Consider the following 16,161-nt stretch of genomic DNA (forward strand, 5'->3'; position numbering starts at 1 on the left):
CACTGAACAATCTGCAAAACCCATTCCCCTGTGACACAAGGGACAAAAGAAAAGAAAGGAAATCCACTGACAGCTAGTGTGCCTCTGTGAGATTGGGAAGAAGTCACACAACTGAGGTTTTCTCTTCTAAGAGAGGGAAAATGAAGTGAAGGGTGTCATATCCCCAGCTTATCAGGGTGAGTGCCGCCTGTGGAACCACTTCCTATCTCTCCTCGTACTGAGCACTGAGCAACCTGTGCAGTCTGGGCCCTGAGACAGCTAGGAATATCGGAAAGGGGAGGACATCCTCTTATAGCCACCACTGAGCTGCAAGATTGTGAGAAGCACAGAGAAAAGTCTACATCTTCAAGTGTGCAGACAATAAAGAAAACCTATAAGAAACATAAAGTATCTAGAAAATATGATGTAATCAAAGAAAGAAAATCAACTTGAAAAAAATTGGAGATCTGTAAATTGCCCAAGCATTCAAAATAGTAATTTTAAAGAAACTCAGTGATAACATATAATTTCATTAACTAATGCCACTTTCATAAATTTAATTTAAAAATGAATATTAAAAAGTGGCTCCATGTGTTATGAGAGGATATGGACAGACAAAATCAGGAAAATGGTAAATTAACAAAATGAGGATATCATTGAAAAGAGAGAAATAAAGAGAACAAACAAAAATACTGGAGCTAAAGAATAAAATTGAGCTGAAAAATGTTCCAGTTATGTTTAAGAAATGTGCTCTGCATGTCTTTAAGATCCATTCCTCCACCAAGATGCAAGAAAATGAGGAAGACCTAAATAAATGAAAAAATATCTCATGTTAGAAGGTTAACATTTTTTAAATGTCCATGTTACCAATACAATCTGTAGATTCAGTGCAATCCCTATCATTATTCCAATGGTATTTTTTAAAGAAATCCTAAAATTCAAATAAAACCACAAAAGACCTCAAATAGTCAAAGCAATTTTCAGCAAGAAGAATAAAGCTAGAGGCTTTATTTAAAAGTACTCAGCAAGGCTCTAGGATGCAAAACACTGTGGTAATTATATCCAAACATACACATAGACCAATGGAAAATAAGTGACAGCCCAGAAATAAATCCATGTGTTTACTGTCAACTGATTGCCAACTGGGCTTTGGGAAGATAATTGTTACTATCAAAGGCTCATGCATATTTTTTTAGTTTTTCTCTATGGCAAAAAGCACCTTTAACTGACTTTTTTTTTAGTCCTGTCTGAGCTCACTGCCTTATTCAGCCTCATTACAATAACCTCATTTATGGAGATTCTAGAATTCTATATAAAATATTACAATCAGAGTTAAATAGATTTCTAGGACCTTATACATATATTAAATTCACTCCTTTATAGTTGATGCAGTGAACTGTTATTAATATTAACTTGATGTGTGACCAAAACTAGAAGAAAATACCCATTATGACTTCTGGTTCACTGAAATATTAAGCTTCTGCCATACACAATAAAAATTACATCAAAGCTATTAATTTAGGGCAAGGATATTTGGGAACTTTAAGGACACTCAGATTTATCTGGTCCTGAATAAGTTCAACGTATGAAAAAAATGATGTAAGATATTAATAAATAAGAATAAATGGATGCTATTTTTAAACAAATACCTATACATAAAGCCAAGTTTCATATAATGCTTAAAATTTTGAAAAAAATAAAATATCACTTATACAGTAAAAAGTGAAGCTAAAATGCTCATCTTTTCCATTCATAGTTATGGTGTTCTAGAAAGATTAGTAAATGTCACCAGACATTGGTAAAATGGAAAACAAAATCATCTTTATTTAAAAAGAAAAATCATGCATTTTGTAAAGTCAAAGATAAATGCTTTTACAGTCATATTTGATAAAAAAAATCTTATCAAATCAGAAAACACTAATTGGATTTCTATTTTAAGAAAAATTCTGAAAGAACAGTTAAAGAAAGTCTCATTAAAATAGCAATAAAATATAAACTGCCAAAGAAAACCTCAACTTATAAAAAATGGTTTTCAAGTCAAAAATATTTGTGCTTCTGAGATATGGGCACAATTTGCTTTTGAAGACATTCAAATCTTAAAGGATTCAGTGGTCCTTTTTTTTTAAACTAAAATTTGTATTATTTAAACATGTACTTTACTTCTAGAAAATTGACAGGTCACTGTGATATTGTTGTTCAGAATATTTTCCTTCTTGGTTGGATTTTATCATTTTAGACCTTGACCTTCTTTTGCTTTTCTAAATCCATTGAATTCTTTTGTAATACAGTTTATAGTTTCCTGCAAATCACTTAAAATGTGTTTTGGAACAGGAAAAAATATAAATATAAATAAGTAATTATTAAAAATAGGAAACAGAAACACTGAACATGGCTTATTAATAAATATAGTCAAGCTTGACCAGGTGGTGGCGCAGTGGATAGAGCGTCAGACTGGGATGCGGAAGGACCCAGGTTCGAGATCCCGAGCTCACCAGCTTGGACCGAAGGTCACTGGCTCCAGCAAGGGGTTACTCCATCTGCTGAAGGCCTGCGGTCAAGGCACATATGAGAAAGCAATCAATGAACAACTAAGGTGTTGCAATGAAAAACTGATGATTGGTGCTTCTCATCTCTCTCCGTTCCTGTCTGTCTGTCCCTATTTATCCCTCTCTCTGACTCTCTTTCTGTCTCTGTAAATAAATAAAAATAATAATAATAAATATAGTCAATATTTTTTTTGTATATCTTTCTTTTCTTTTTTATTTTTTTAAATAATTTTTTAGTTCTCGGAGTGGTCAGACCTGAGCATTAGCGTCCTAAAAACTCAATGTCCAGCCATGGATGAAAGTGGATGTGCTTGGGGAGGTCTCCACAAGCACACGCTCACTCGGAAGGACGGAAAAGAGTTCCCTGACGTAGCTACGGTTTCAGACAGGGAGTCTCGGAATAAAGAACTGAGAGGAATGCTGGAGGCAGGGGACTTACCGCACCGTGCACCGAAGTGGATATAAGTCGGAGATCCTGGTTCTTTTTCGAAGGGGAGAGGAAAGGAGCGGTCCTTGCGGACTTCTAACTCCTTCTGGGTTTTCGGCACCAAAATGTAAGGTATTTTTCTCCGCCAAGAAGGAAGGAATGGGGCTGGAGCCGCAAAGTGTGGAATAAGTAAACGGCTTTATTGAGTACAGAGAGCACACCCCGCCCGGCAAGGTTCCCTGGCCTCGAGGAAAGAAAGAGAGATGGAGGTGAAAGATGGACGTCAGGGAAGTTGCCTATATCTAACCTTTTATAAAGACTAGAAAGCTTTTAGAGATTATATATAATACAATTGATATGCCAATCACAATCTTTCCTTGAAATATACAAATAAGAAACGGTGGTAGGTGTTAAGTTTCTTGATGTTTTTCCAGCCATTATGCTTTTGCCATTTTATCAAATATCTCCCTACATGTAAAACTGATCTTACAGAGTTCTTCCTCAAATTCCAAACTCTCCTTGTGATATTAAACACTTCTCTTTCAGTTTTTTTTTTTTTTTTTGTATTTTTCTGAAGCTGGAAATGGGGAGAGACAGTCAGACAGACTCCCACATGCGCCCAACCGGTATCCACCTGGCACGCCCACCAGGGGCGACACTCTGCCCACCAGGGGGCAATGCTCTGCCCCTCTGGGGCATTGCTCTGCTGCGACCAGAGCCACTCTAGCGCCTGGGGCAGAGGCCAAGGAGCCATCCCCAGCGCCTGGGCCATCTTTGCTCCAATGGAGCCTTGGCTGCAGGAGGGGAAGAGAGAGACAGAGAGGAAGGAGGGGGGGTGGAGAAACAAATGGGCACTTCTCCTATGTGCCCTGGCCGGGAATCGAACCCGGGTCCCCCGCATGCCAGGCCGATGCTCTAACGCTGAGCCAACCGGCCAGGGCCTCTCTTTCAGTTTTAAGTTTTCTTTCTGTATATAAAAATCATCATTACAAATAAATGCAATAAGTCAGATATATTGAATGCATCCTGCAGGACAGATTCTACTATATTACTGTATTGATTAATTTAATTGTCAAAGCAGTACATTAAATTCCATGATGTAATAGCTATTTTTTTCTTCTCTTTACCACTTTACAGAGGAGGAATTCCAGGCATAGAAAGGACAAGTAAGCTCTGAAATCATACTCAGTTTACTGTTGGAGGATTTAACCACAATTAGTCTAATTCTAAAACTTATACTTCTACCTACTATTTTATACTGCCTAATCAAGGATAAATAAAAAGAAATAAATAGGCCCTGGCTGGTTGGCTCAGTGGTAGAGCATCGGCCTGCTGTGCGGAAGTCCCGGGTTCGATTTCCAGCCAGGGTGCACAGGAGAGGCACCCATCTGCTTCTCCATTCCTCCCCCTCTCCTTCCTCTCTGTCTCTCTCTTCCCCTCCCACAGCCGAGGCTCCATTGGAGCAAAGATGGCCAGGGAGCTGGGGATGGCTCTTTGGCCTCTGCCCCAGGCGCTAGAGTGGCTCTGGTTGCTACAGAGCATCACCCCCTGGCGGGTGTGCCGGGTGGATCCCGGTAGGGCGCATGTGGGAGTCTGTCTGACTGCCTCCCCGTTTCCAGCTTCAGAAAAATACACACACACACACACAAAAAAAGAAATAACTATAAGAAGATATTTTAAATTAATATATAAATTAAATAATGGAATATGTATTATTTAGTATAAATTTATTACTTAAATTGGTGTTGTAATAGTTTTTTTTTAAAAGTTATGAATTATTCTTACTGTGGAAATTTAAAGTAACCCAGTTAAGGAAATCTTCTCTGATTGAACAATTGCCCAAGACACATACACAAAATGACACAACTAATATATGTTTAAATCAAGTTTCTAAAACTCAAAATGATATTTTTTAAATAAATATGTATCATGAAAGTAAATCAGTACATAATGAACTGTGAGTAAATTAATTCTGTAATTTGAGCTATACTCATTTTATTTACTTACAAAATTTAGAAAATGGATTGGTTGCTATTAAAGTAACATTGTATTATGTATAAGTTTATAGTTCTGCAAATGAAAGTCATTTGTTCTCTTCAAAAGTTTAACTCCCAATTAATTAACGCTGACATAGCCCATCAAAGCTGTTTATGCCGAAAATCCACATAACAAACCACACATATATATACAACTGTCTTGTCATGAAATCCAAATTAATGAATTTCTAAAAGTCCTGTGATTTAAAGTTTTTGTTTTCTATGCTTAAAAATGATTTATTTTCTGTGGTAACTTTACTTGCCTGATGTAAAAATACCTCTTTGTTAGAGTAGGAGTTTTTCAACTTGACTGTGAGTAATGGATGCATTTCATTGTTTCTTTTTCTTTCTTAGAGAGCGAGAATGGCAAGGAGGGAGAGACAGAAACATCAAACTTCTCCTGTATGTGCCTTAACAGGGGAATCGAACCAGTATTCTCTGTGCTCAAATGATGCCCCAACCAACCAAGCTATCTGGCCTGTTTTGCGTTTCTTTCTTTTCTTTATGAAAATTTAAAATAAATATTATTTAAAGTTATAGTTTTTTCACTAACTTTCTAATAACCTTTCCATTTCTTGAAGGTTCTGAAATGTTTATCAATATTCAGAGGTCCAGGGCCAATGGACTGATGGTAGGCAAACGATAAATAATCTGGGAGATAATAGGAAAACATTTGAGCTGTTCATAGTACAAGGTTTATAAAAGAATATTTCTCCAACTGAAGAGGAATTATGAGAGAGGCTCTACTGTCCATGTCACCTTCTCATATGTCCTATCTCCTCTTCCTCATTTTCCTCCTCTCCTGACTCCACCTCCCAGACTTCTCCTTCTCTTTCCACTTCTTTCAGCGGTCTTTGCCTGCTGGAAGAATGGTCCTAATGGCATTGAGCACATTTCCTGGACATAATTGGAATAGGAAACTTTCATTTCTGCTAGTAGTATAATATTATCTTTCATTCCTTTACTCCCTCCTTGGCACACTTAAAGAAATTATAGGTTAGAAATAATTAAGAATAATATTTATAAAAAGACAAGAGGTTACAATTTATGGTAAGGACATGGAGAAAGAAAACCATTGTACACTGTTGGTGTGACTGTAAATTTGTGCAGCCACTATGGAAAACAATATGGAGTTTCCTCAAAAAAATAAAAGTATTATTATCATATGGTATACTACTGAGAATATAGCCAAAATTAAAAACAACTCACTATATTAAAAATATATCTACACCCTTATGTTCATAGTATTTATAATAGCTGAGGTAAGGAAACTATTTAAATGTTCATCAGTGAACAGTGAATGCATAAAAAGATGTGAGATACACATACACACACACAACACTATTCACCCATAAAAAGTGAAGAAATCCTAAACTTGGAACAATATGGATGGACCTGGAAAGCATTATGCTAAGTGAAATAAGTTACACACAGAAAACCAACATAATATTCATATATATGTGAAATATAAGGACAAACAAACAAATAAATAATAACCCCACCAAACTCACTGAAAAAGAGATCAGATTTTTGTTTATCAGAGCTAGGGTGTTGGAAGAGAGAAAAGTGGAGGTAGGTGGTCAAAAAATAAAAACTCCCAGTTGTAAAAAATAAGTAATAAGGACATAAGGTACAGTATGATGACTACAGATAACACTGCTATATGATATAAGAAAGTTGCTAAGAGAGTAAATTCTGAGAGTTTTCATCTCAAGAATAAATTTTTATTTTCTTTTTATTGTATCTATATAAGATGACACATGTTAGTAGCAATCATTTCAAAATATATATAAGTCAAACCAAAACAGGAGTGATATTTACAATATTTAACAATTTGTGAGAAATAAGCATATGTGTGTCAGAACTGATACATGTTATTGCTGGAGCAGAGTCCTATTGAATTACTCATTACTGATTTGTTTGGTGAATTTGGGGAAATAACTTGGAGGGGAGAGCTGGGTTAGCACCAGGGTCAGGGAGAGCTTGAACATGATGTATTTATCAATTTGTACAAAAGTATTTAAATATTTAAACAATATGTAAGGCTGTGTTATTCAGCTTTGGAAATTAGAAAGTTGAAATTATTAATAATTTGAAGTTTGTTGCATGAATTTTTGCCCAAACCACAAAAATTTTAAATCTATTTAATTAAGCCATGGTGATGTAGAAAGAACTGAGATGTCCTAAAGTCCCAAAACATTCTTCAGGAAGAAGATAGAAGATTGAGGAAAGTGAAAATAAGACCTTTTGAAATATATAACAGTGATCTCATGTTTGACTAAGTCTGAAGTTATATTTGGTAACTTCACTTTCCATTTACATATTAGTAAAAATAATCTTCATGAATTAAAAATACAGGCTGAAAATTTACTTTTTCATCAGTAAAGACCATGACAGTATGAAAGGTGTTTTTTCATTCTATTTTAAAATATATTTTTCTTAACAAATCATTTGGCAAATAAATTATAATCCATGATTTTATATTTGAAGCAACATAAACCCAGAGAATTATAAGAAACTAAAATAATACCCCCTCAATAAAAAATGTTTCCCGGGCGAACAAATCATTGTTATCCATAAGGTAAACCAGAAAGCAACGAGGTATGAATTGCTGGTGTCTGAAACATGCCTACATGCTGGTTGAATGGTGGGCTTCGTTTTTCTTTTGAGTTTAAATCACATGTGTTCACTATTTGAAGTTGTAGCGTATAAAGGGATAAAGGGGGATGCTTTTAACAGATCTTATGATGCTAATGGGTGATTCCAAATCAAAAATTGATTATTGTTAGTTTGTCATTGCAGTATTTCAGAGGTCAAAATGTAACCAAATCTTTCATAAACTCTGTTTTGAACCATTTGTTTTATAGATGCCATAAAGTGAATTATATTTCCAGTCAAAATAATTGGCCAAAACGTATTCATTAACCGAATAAATGAGATTGATATTTCTTCTTTATATCTTCTAATATTGATTAAATAATGAATTTATTTCTTTTATATATGGTTTCTGGTGTAATTATTTATCTAGTATACTCAATCCTGAATTTTTTATCTTAATGAATTATGTTTATAAATTACATTCTTACTTTTGAACCACTCTTCTTCTTTCTCACTATTTTTAATAGCAGCCCTTTTAAAATAATTCTGTCAAATTTTCTTAATACTTCAACTTCAAAGAGCTCTTTATAATTTCCAAAGATCTTCATGCAAGTTACCTAACATTCTTATATGTTTTATGTGTATATGTGTTTATATACGTGCATGTGAGTTATGTATGCATATACAATGCATATAATGTATATGCATGTTATACATATGCATAATGTATTACATACACACAAAAACATATAAATACATACAGACATGCATATGCATACACATATAGAGAAGGTATTGATAACTGATATAGATATTTTAACTTTCTTTTTCATCTTTTCCTCATAAACCCATGTGAATTAAAACATAATTTTTTTACTTGACATATAGCAACACTGTTTTAGTGATATCTTGCTCTTTTATCACAGAAAACATGGTGGGAGAGCAGATTATAACTAATTCTTATATAGCAAATACTTGTTCCACTCTGCATAACTTTACTCCCAAATTTCCTATGTGACAAGTAAAATCAATGGTCTTAGAATCATTTAATAGATGTGCATAGGGAGACTGTAAATATTAACTGTCTAATACAAACTCTGAGATCTGAAACCAGCACAGCATCTGTCAAGTTTCCAAAATCAATGTGTACCATTACCTCACCCAATTACCATATGCATAGAAAGGAAATTTCCTATGTTGAACTTGTAGATCATTCCTACGACTAAATATAAGGACAAGTTCTGCAACATTTGTCATGGGCCTAGAACTCAGATTTGATTTAAATTTGTTTGCTCTTATTTGGTCAGTTTAAAATGGACATTATTTACTGATAGGTATTTCTGGATGAATAATAGGAGAAAATAATAATCTTTTTTAAAAAGAATATTTATTTTATTGGTTTTAGAGAGGAAGAGAGAGAGACTTTAGAAAGGAAGACAGAGATAAAATGAGAGAGACAGGGACTCTGATCTGTTTCTGTATGTGCCTTGACCAGGGGTCAAACTGGCAACCTCTGCACTTCAGGACGATGCTCTAACCAACTGAGCTATCCAGCCAGAGCAAAAACAACAACAACAACAACAACAAAAACACCTCACAATAATATCAGGTCTACCGGAAAGTTCTGTCCCTTTCTATCACAACAAGTTTCGACACGTAAACACATGTTTATTTGGCGCATGTGTGCCTTCTTATTTTTATCACTTAATGTATACATACTGATGTAGCAAATTAACTAAAACAAAGTTGATTCACGTTAGTCTTATGTGTGAAGCGATAGTGTACCATGGCTACTGATAAAGTTCATTTACGTCACTGTAATTTTTATGAATTTCAACAAGGAAGAAATGCTACAGAAACATGCAGAAATTTATTGAAAGTGTTGGGGAAGGTACAGTTTCTGATAAGACATGCAGAAGATGGTTCGAAAAATTCAAAACAGGTGATTTTGACCTTTCTGATAAGCCATGTTCTGGGCGACCATCTTTGATTGATGACGATATTGTTAAGACCGGATTGGAGCAAGATCCTTTTCTGACAACATCGGAGATCGCATGAAGGTTTAATTCAGCTCAGCAAACTATTTCGGACCATATTCAGAAGACAGGATTGGTGTGGAAATATTCAAGATGGGTGCCACATGAATTAAGTCAGAAGAATTTGGATGATCGAGTCATCATATGCACATCTCTGCTTGCTCGGAACAAAATCGAGCCCTTCTTGAACTGGATTATAACTGGGGATGAAAAGTGGATTACCTACGAAAACATCGTAAGGAAAAGGGCATATTGTGAACCTGGAAAACCTAGCCCTTCCACCTCTAAACCACATTTGACTCTGAATAAGAGAATGTTGTGTATATGGTGGGACATTCGAGGACCAATACATTATGAGCTTTTAAAACCGAACGAAAAGCTCAATTCAGAGAAGTATTGTCAGCAACTGGATAATTTAAAGACAGCAGTCCAAGGAAAGAGGCCGGTGATGTTCAATAGGAAGAACATCAAACTGCATCATGATAATGCCAGGCCACATGCTGCTTTGGGGACTCCTCAAAAAATTGCAGAACTAGGCTGGGAAATTCTGTGGCATCCACCATATTCCCCGGACTTAGCACCCTCTGACTATCAATTATTTTTGTCCTTACAAAATTTTTTGAAGGGCAAAAAGTTCAAAAATGAAGAAGATATTAAACAAGCACTGGTTCAATTTTTCACATCAAAATATAAAACATTTTTCAAAAATGGAATATACAAATTGCCCTCATGCTGGCAAGAAAGCATTAATAATGGAAATTATTATATTATTTAATAAAGTTTATTGATAGTAAGAAAAATTTGTATTTTGTTTTATTTCAAAAATGGATAGAACTTTCCAGTAGACCGTATAATAATCTTTTTTTAAAATGGCTTAATAAAAGGAAAAAATAGGCCTCATGTATAGAAATCAAAATTGAACAAACCAAACTTATTTATTATTTAAGTTACAACTAACAACAATGAAGTATTTATGAGCATAACCTCTTATGCCCACTGCATTTTTTAGGAATTCAAATAGGAACTGCTCTGGGCATCCTCTGGGGGTCCGAGAATGAATTCTAACTTTCTGAACACAAAGGCACTTTTTTCAATCAACGACAAGATTGAAACTTCTGTATAGTGCAGGGCAGAGGAAGTTTGAATTGATCAGAATAAGGTAAAAGGAGAGATTCCATGAGCTAAATTCATGAGAAAACTATAGGTTCTTAAAAAATATGTTATTAGCATAAATTTTTTTATAAGTTTTCTAAATTGTTTGAGTCTACTTTACGGTTGTAGGTCAGCTAACATAATGAATGTAAAAGCTTTTGAAAATGAGGATCGGATTTCCAAGACAGACATTTGAGTATCTTCACTGGAGTCAGAGCCATGACTAAAAAACAGATTCACTCTGTGACCTTGAGAGTGGTTACCAATGGAGATGTGCGTTTTCCTAGCAAATTACAAGACAAACAAATAAACAAAAAAACATTGAAACAGGCAACTCATAGGATCTTTTCTAGAACTAACGTCTATAACTTTATATTCACTTCATTATATGTAAAAGAAAAGGTGACTTTGAGTAATATTAAGATGGAAAATAAGCCCTGGCCAGATAGCTCAGTTGATTGGAGCATAGTCTCAAAGCTCAGTGTTGATGGTTCGATCCCCAGTCAGGGCGCATACAGGAACAGATTGAAGTTTCTATCTTTCTCTTTAAAATCAGTAAAATATACTATGGAATACTACTCAGCCATAAGAAATGACAACATCGGATCATTTACAACAACATGGATGAATCTTGATAACATTATACTGAGCGAAATAAGTAAATCAGAAAAAACTAAGAACTATAAGATTCCATACATAGGAGGGACATAAAACTGAGACTTAGAGACATGGGGAAGAGTGTGGGGGTTACAGGGTGGGGGGAGGAGAGAGAGGGGGTGGGGAGGGGAGGGGCACAAAGAAAACCAGTTAGAAGGTGACAGAAGACAATTGGACTCTGGGTGATGGGAATGCAGCATAAGCAAATGACAAAATAACCTAGAGCTGTTTTCTCTGAACATATGTACCCTGATTTATCAATGTCACCCCATTAAAATTAATAAAAAAATCAGTAAAATAAATATTAAAATATTTTTTAAAGAAGGAAAATAATATCAAAACAGATCTTGTTTGTTTTCTAAAAATTTGGGCTGAGAGATGTCATGTAGATATTAACATCATTGCACAATAGTAACACCCTGGACAGTTTAATTTGTTAGCTGGCAAACTCCATTCCATTTATAAAGCTGAAATAAACAAAACTTTTTTTTTTTTTTTTTACCACAGTTCTCAAGGAAATTATCTTGAAAAAGAAACTAGTTAGGAGAATGCAAAGAAATTTTTTTATTTAAAAACCCTGTAATTTTCCCAGCTGTGCCATAGGAAAAATAAAATCAAAGGACCTGATATGTAACTGCTATTAATACATGGATATTTTCAAAATACCAACAGGCTCATTCAGAGAAAATATTAACAGCATTATCTGTGATGGTTTTTATATAAGAAAATTACATTATAGCAAATTTTTTTTTTTTCCCTTTTTCATTTTTCTGAAGCTGGAAACAGGGAGAGACAGTCAGACAGACTCCCGCATGCGCCGGACCGGGATCCACCCGGCACGCCCACCAGGGGCGACGCTCTGCCCACCAGGGGGCGATGCTCTGCCCATCCTGGACGTCACCATGTTGCGACCAGAGCCACTCTAGCGCCTGAGGCAGAGGCCACAGAGCCATCCCCAGCGCCCGGGCCATCTTTGCTCCAATGGAGCCTTGGCTGCGGGAGGGGAAGAGAGAGACAGGGAGGAAAGCGCGGTGGAGGGGTGGAGAAGCAAATGGGCGCTTCTCCTGTGTGCCCTGGCCGGGAATCGAACCCGGGTCCTCCGCACGCTAGGCCGACGCTCTACCGCTGAGCCAACCGGCCAGGGCTATAGCAAATTTTAAAACTATTTCTTAGAAGGAATAATGTATGTGGAGAGACTCATTATTCAGCTGGTTAATTATAAGGACTTTTTTTAAGAACAATGTCTTACTATTTGTTTTCAATATGTGCACATATATATTATATAATTTTGGTGTTGATTTTTATTATATATGTGATAAAATATTTCTTAAACAAAATTTATTTAGTTTTCATATCTGATATTGAAATTTTACATACTATGTTCCTTGTTTCTAAGAAAAATGATGTGGTTTGTGAGTTTGAGGTAGTAACTTAATGGTCCCTTTCAAGTACTCAAGGAGATGAGGTGGAAATAAGATTTTTTTTAAAAGTGTTACTAATGTGAATCTTAAAGGCAGGAGGGGAATAAAATTAGAAATTACAATTATAAAAAGATAATGAGGAAGGACTTGAGGACATTTTTCAAGCCAAACATTGGAATGTCTTTTACTGAAAAAGGTTATGGTCACCTGGGTTCCCCACTTGATAGTAAACTTATTTGCAGAGAGTTCTTTGTCCAAATTCCAATAAAGTGTTAATAACAGACCAAAGACCCAAACCAAGTTCCTCGGACTCTTATATAAGACCTCACTTTGTTATATTATAAAAGATCATAACTTAAATTTTTAATTCGGCCCTGGCTGGTTTGCTCAGTTGGTTAAAAGCATCATCTGGACACAACAAGGTTGCGAATTCGATCCTGGTCAAGGCACATATGAGAAGCAACCAATGAATGAAAGACTGAGTGGAACAACAAATGAGTGCTTCCTTTTCCCTTCCCCTCTCTCTCCCTTCCTCATTCTGTCTCTCTGAAACAATAAATTAAAATAAATTAAGCCCTGGCTGGATAGCTCAGTCAGTTGAAGCAGCGTCCCGGAGCATGAAGGTTGCTGGTTAGATTCTTGGTCAGGGTACATGCAGAAATAGCTCAGTGTTCCTGTCTCTCATTCCCTGCCTCTCTCTCTCTCTCTCTAAAAAAAATAATAATAATAATTTAAATTGCATACAGCTATTTTTAAGCTGTGGTAGGGTGCTTAGTAAGAATCAACATTGGTAATATGTTTCTTTATTAATTCCAAATTCTCTGCTTTGAGTCCCTCTTATATACATTAAAATATGTTGATGTCCACATAATATGATTTACAAGGGTCAAAGGCCCTTTACCAAAAACTCTTCTAACTATGACTTACATAAAACCTGATCTTACCAGTAACTCATGTTTTTAACTCTAGCATTGAATAAAAGTAATAACTTACATGGGTACAGAATTAATTTATACATAATATCTATGGAGATGCTTATCAGATTAATTAGCCTCCGACAGATGAGCTTTGTATCATTAGGGAGTGATTCAAGGGAAGGTGAGCTATGGATGGTGAGAACACCTTTGGAAAATGCCCACTGTACGAGAGTCTATCAGCTAAATTCAGATTAATAGTGTAAGAAATAGCAGAACAATTCATTTCCATTAGTCTATTATTGGCACTTACATTTTCATATTTAAATGCTCATTAATTTTTAGAAAAATAAAAAGAAAATCCTGTGGGTTTCCTTTATTAATTAATAGTGGACATTACATGGACCTACAAATTAAACTGAACTAGAATTGGAATCTGAATCTGCTACTAATTTATATTAAATATTTTCAGTTTGCTTGAATTTTTGAATACCAGGTTGCTATTGTATAAAATGGGAAAGATAATAACAACTAAGTTATCCAAGAACAATTTAGCAATGTTCAAACTTTCCAAAAATGACCTTGTCTCATCACAGTTTATAATATTTTTAAAAACTGGATATAATGTAGACAAATAACTAGGTCTCAGAGGAATAAAATGATAAAATCTGAAGAGATACACATAAACCTTAGCCAGACTTTAAAAAAGATTGTGGATCCAAGAGGATGGTGTGTGCTGAGCTGTGAATATGATTACAGAAATGTCAATAATCAATATATGAAACAAAAGAAACCCAGCCTCATTGCATAATAATCTGCCAGGCTTGGATTTAAAATGAGAAGTGTAGAAGACAATTTGAGAATCACATAATGGAAGAGAAGGACAAAATAATTGCATGAATATGTGAGTTCTGACTAGACAGCTTAAAACCAGACTTAGATAAGCTTTATAAAAAATATAAAGGGAAATGAAGCAATTAAAAGAAGGTAAATTTTAAAAAGTGAGAATACTATTTGGAGAAAATAGTCTGGTAGTAGCATATTCCAAAATTTCATTTTTAAAATATGGAATGATTTGGGCACAGAGGATAAACAAATGAAAAGGATTAGTCATTAGTGTACAGCTACTGTACATTGGGTATTTTATATTATATATGATTATTATGCAGGGGTGAGCAAAAGTAGGTTTACAGTGGTGAATATGTGAAAGTTTATTTTTATATTATTATGTTAATTACTGTATTATTTTCCATACAACTGTAAATCTACTTTTGCCAACCCTTGTTTATTATTTAATATAAATGTATAAACTCTTATTAGATACATACTGACATATACGTGTGTGTGTGTGTGTGTGTGTGTGTGTCACACCAACAACCTTGGAGGTTATTATTATTTTCATTTAGGAGGCATGGGTTCCTATCACTTGATTAGTTGCCCAAGGTCACACAGTTTAGGGATGCCAGAATTGCCTTTGAGATCAGTCTTAGAAATTAGGCAGCATATAATTCTGTCCCTCCCTGGAGTGCGAGCATATTTAATATAAGGAGGAACTACAACTGATTGAAACTTATGAGAAATATGTTTGCCTAGTTGTACATACACTAGCTTGAAATATTAGAAAATGGAGGAATGAACTCTGTCCTGTGGTGAGAGTCAGAGAAACCTTTATAGGTGAGGTTATGTTCACCAGCTTGCATGCTGGGGAAAGCTGGTTTTGTCTGGCTTGTGCCAGGCTTTGTTCCTGGGGCTGTATCAGTTTCCGGTACATGGGAATGGCTCAGTCAATGTTGTGTTGGATGAACCAATATGTAACCAGCAGCCCACAGATAATTAACTCATTGGGTTATAAATAGAAAATGGTCCTACCTTTCAGAAAAAATGTCCTAAAATGTGTCCTACCCAGACCCACGTCTATCTACTTAATTATGACTTTTTCAGTATCTTTGTGATTTTAGTCCTTCCTGTATAAAAAGTTGTCTCATTTTGGTTCTCTAAATTATGTTCTGTTTGTCTTAAAAGCTGTAATTTTATACACAATTCAAAATTATTCTCTATTCCCCACAGTACAAGCTTGAGCAGGGGCAAGGTTACGTTTCCCATTCTTGGGGCAAAATAAGGTAATGGAGGGAAGAGGAGCGGGGTACCAGCACACCTGGACGTTAGGTAGCCCCTCCAGCCTTGGAGGGGGTTGTTGCTCTCTGCAGCATGTCATTTCTAAACTTGGAGGCTTTGGCAGTGGGGTGGGGAAATTCAAAGAGGCTATCCATATGCTGCCAGCCCTCTTTTCGCCCTGCCAATCGCACTATCTCCCCACAGATGCTCTTTCTCCCTGTTCTGGAAGTATAAGCGTGACAACAGGTCTCCTGAGGGAGCACAGTGCAATTGAGGAATA

General features: G+C 35.5%; 1 non-coding gene across 1 annotated transcript; it reads left to right on the forward strand.

The window, feature by feature from the left end:
- Window positions 1-4,246: 4,246 nt before the first annotated feature.
- On the forward strand, window positions 4,247-4,322 carry TRNAS-GCU (transfer RNA serine (anticodon GCU)). The gene has a single exon. It is a non-coding gene; the product is annotated as a tRNA-Ser (tRNA).
- Window positions 4,323-16,161: the final 11,839 nt, after the last annotated feature.

The sequence above is a fragment of the Saccopteryx bilineata genome, chromosome 3, assembly GCF_036850765.1.
Source record: "Saccopteryx bilineata isolate mSacBil1 chromosome 3, mSacBil1_pri_phased_curated, whole genome shotgun sequence".
Lineage (NCBI taxonomy): Eukaryota > Metazoa > Chordata > Mammalia > Chiroptera > Emballonuridae > Saccopteryx > Saccopteryx bilineata.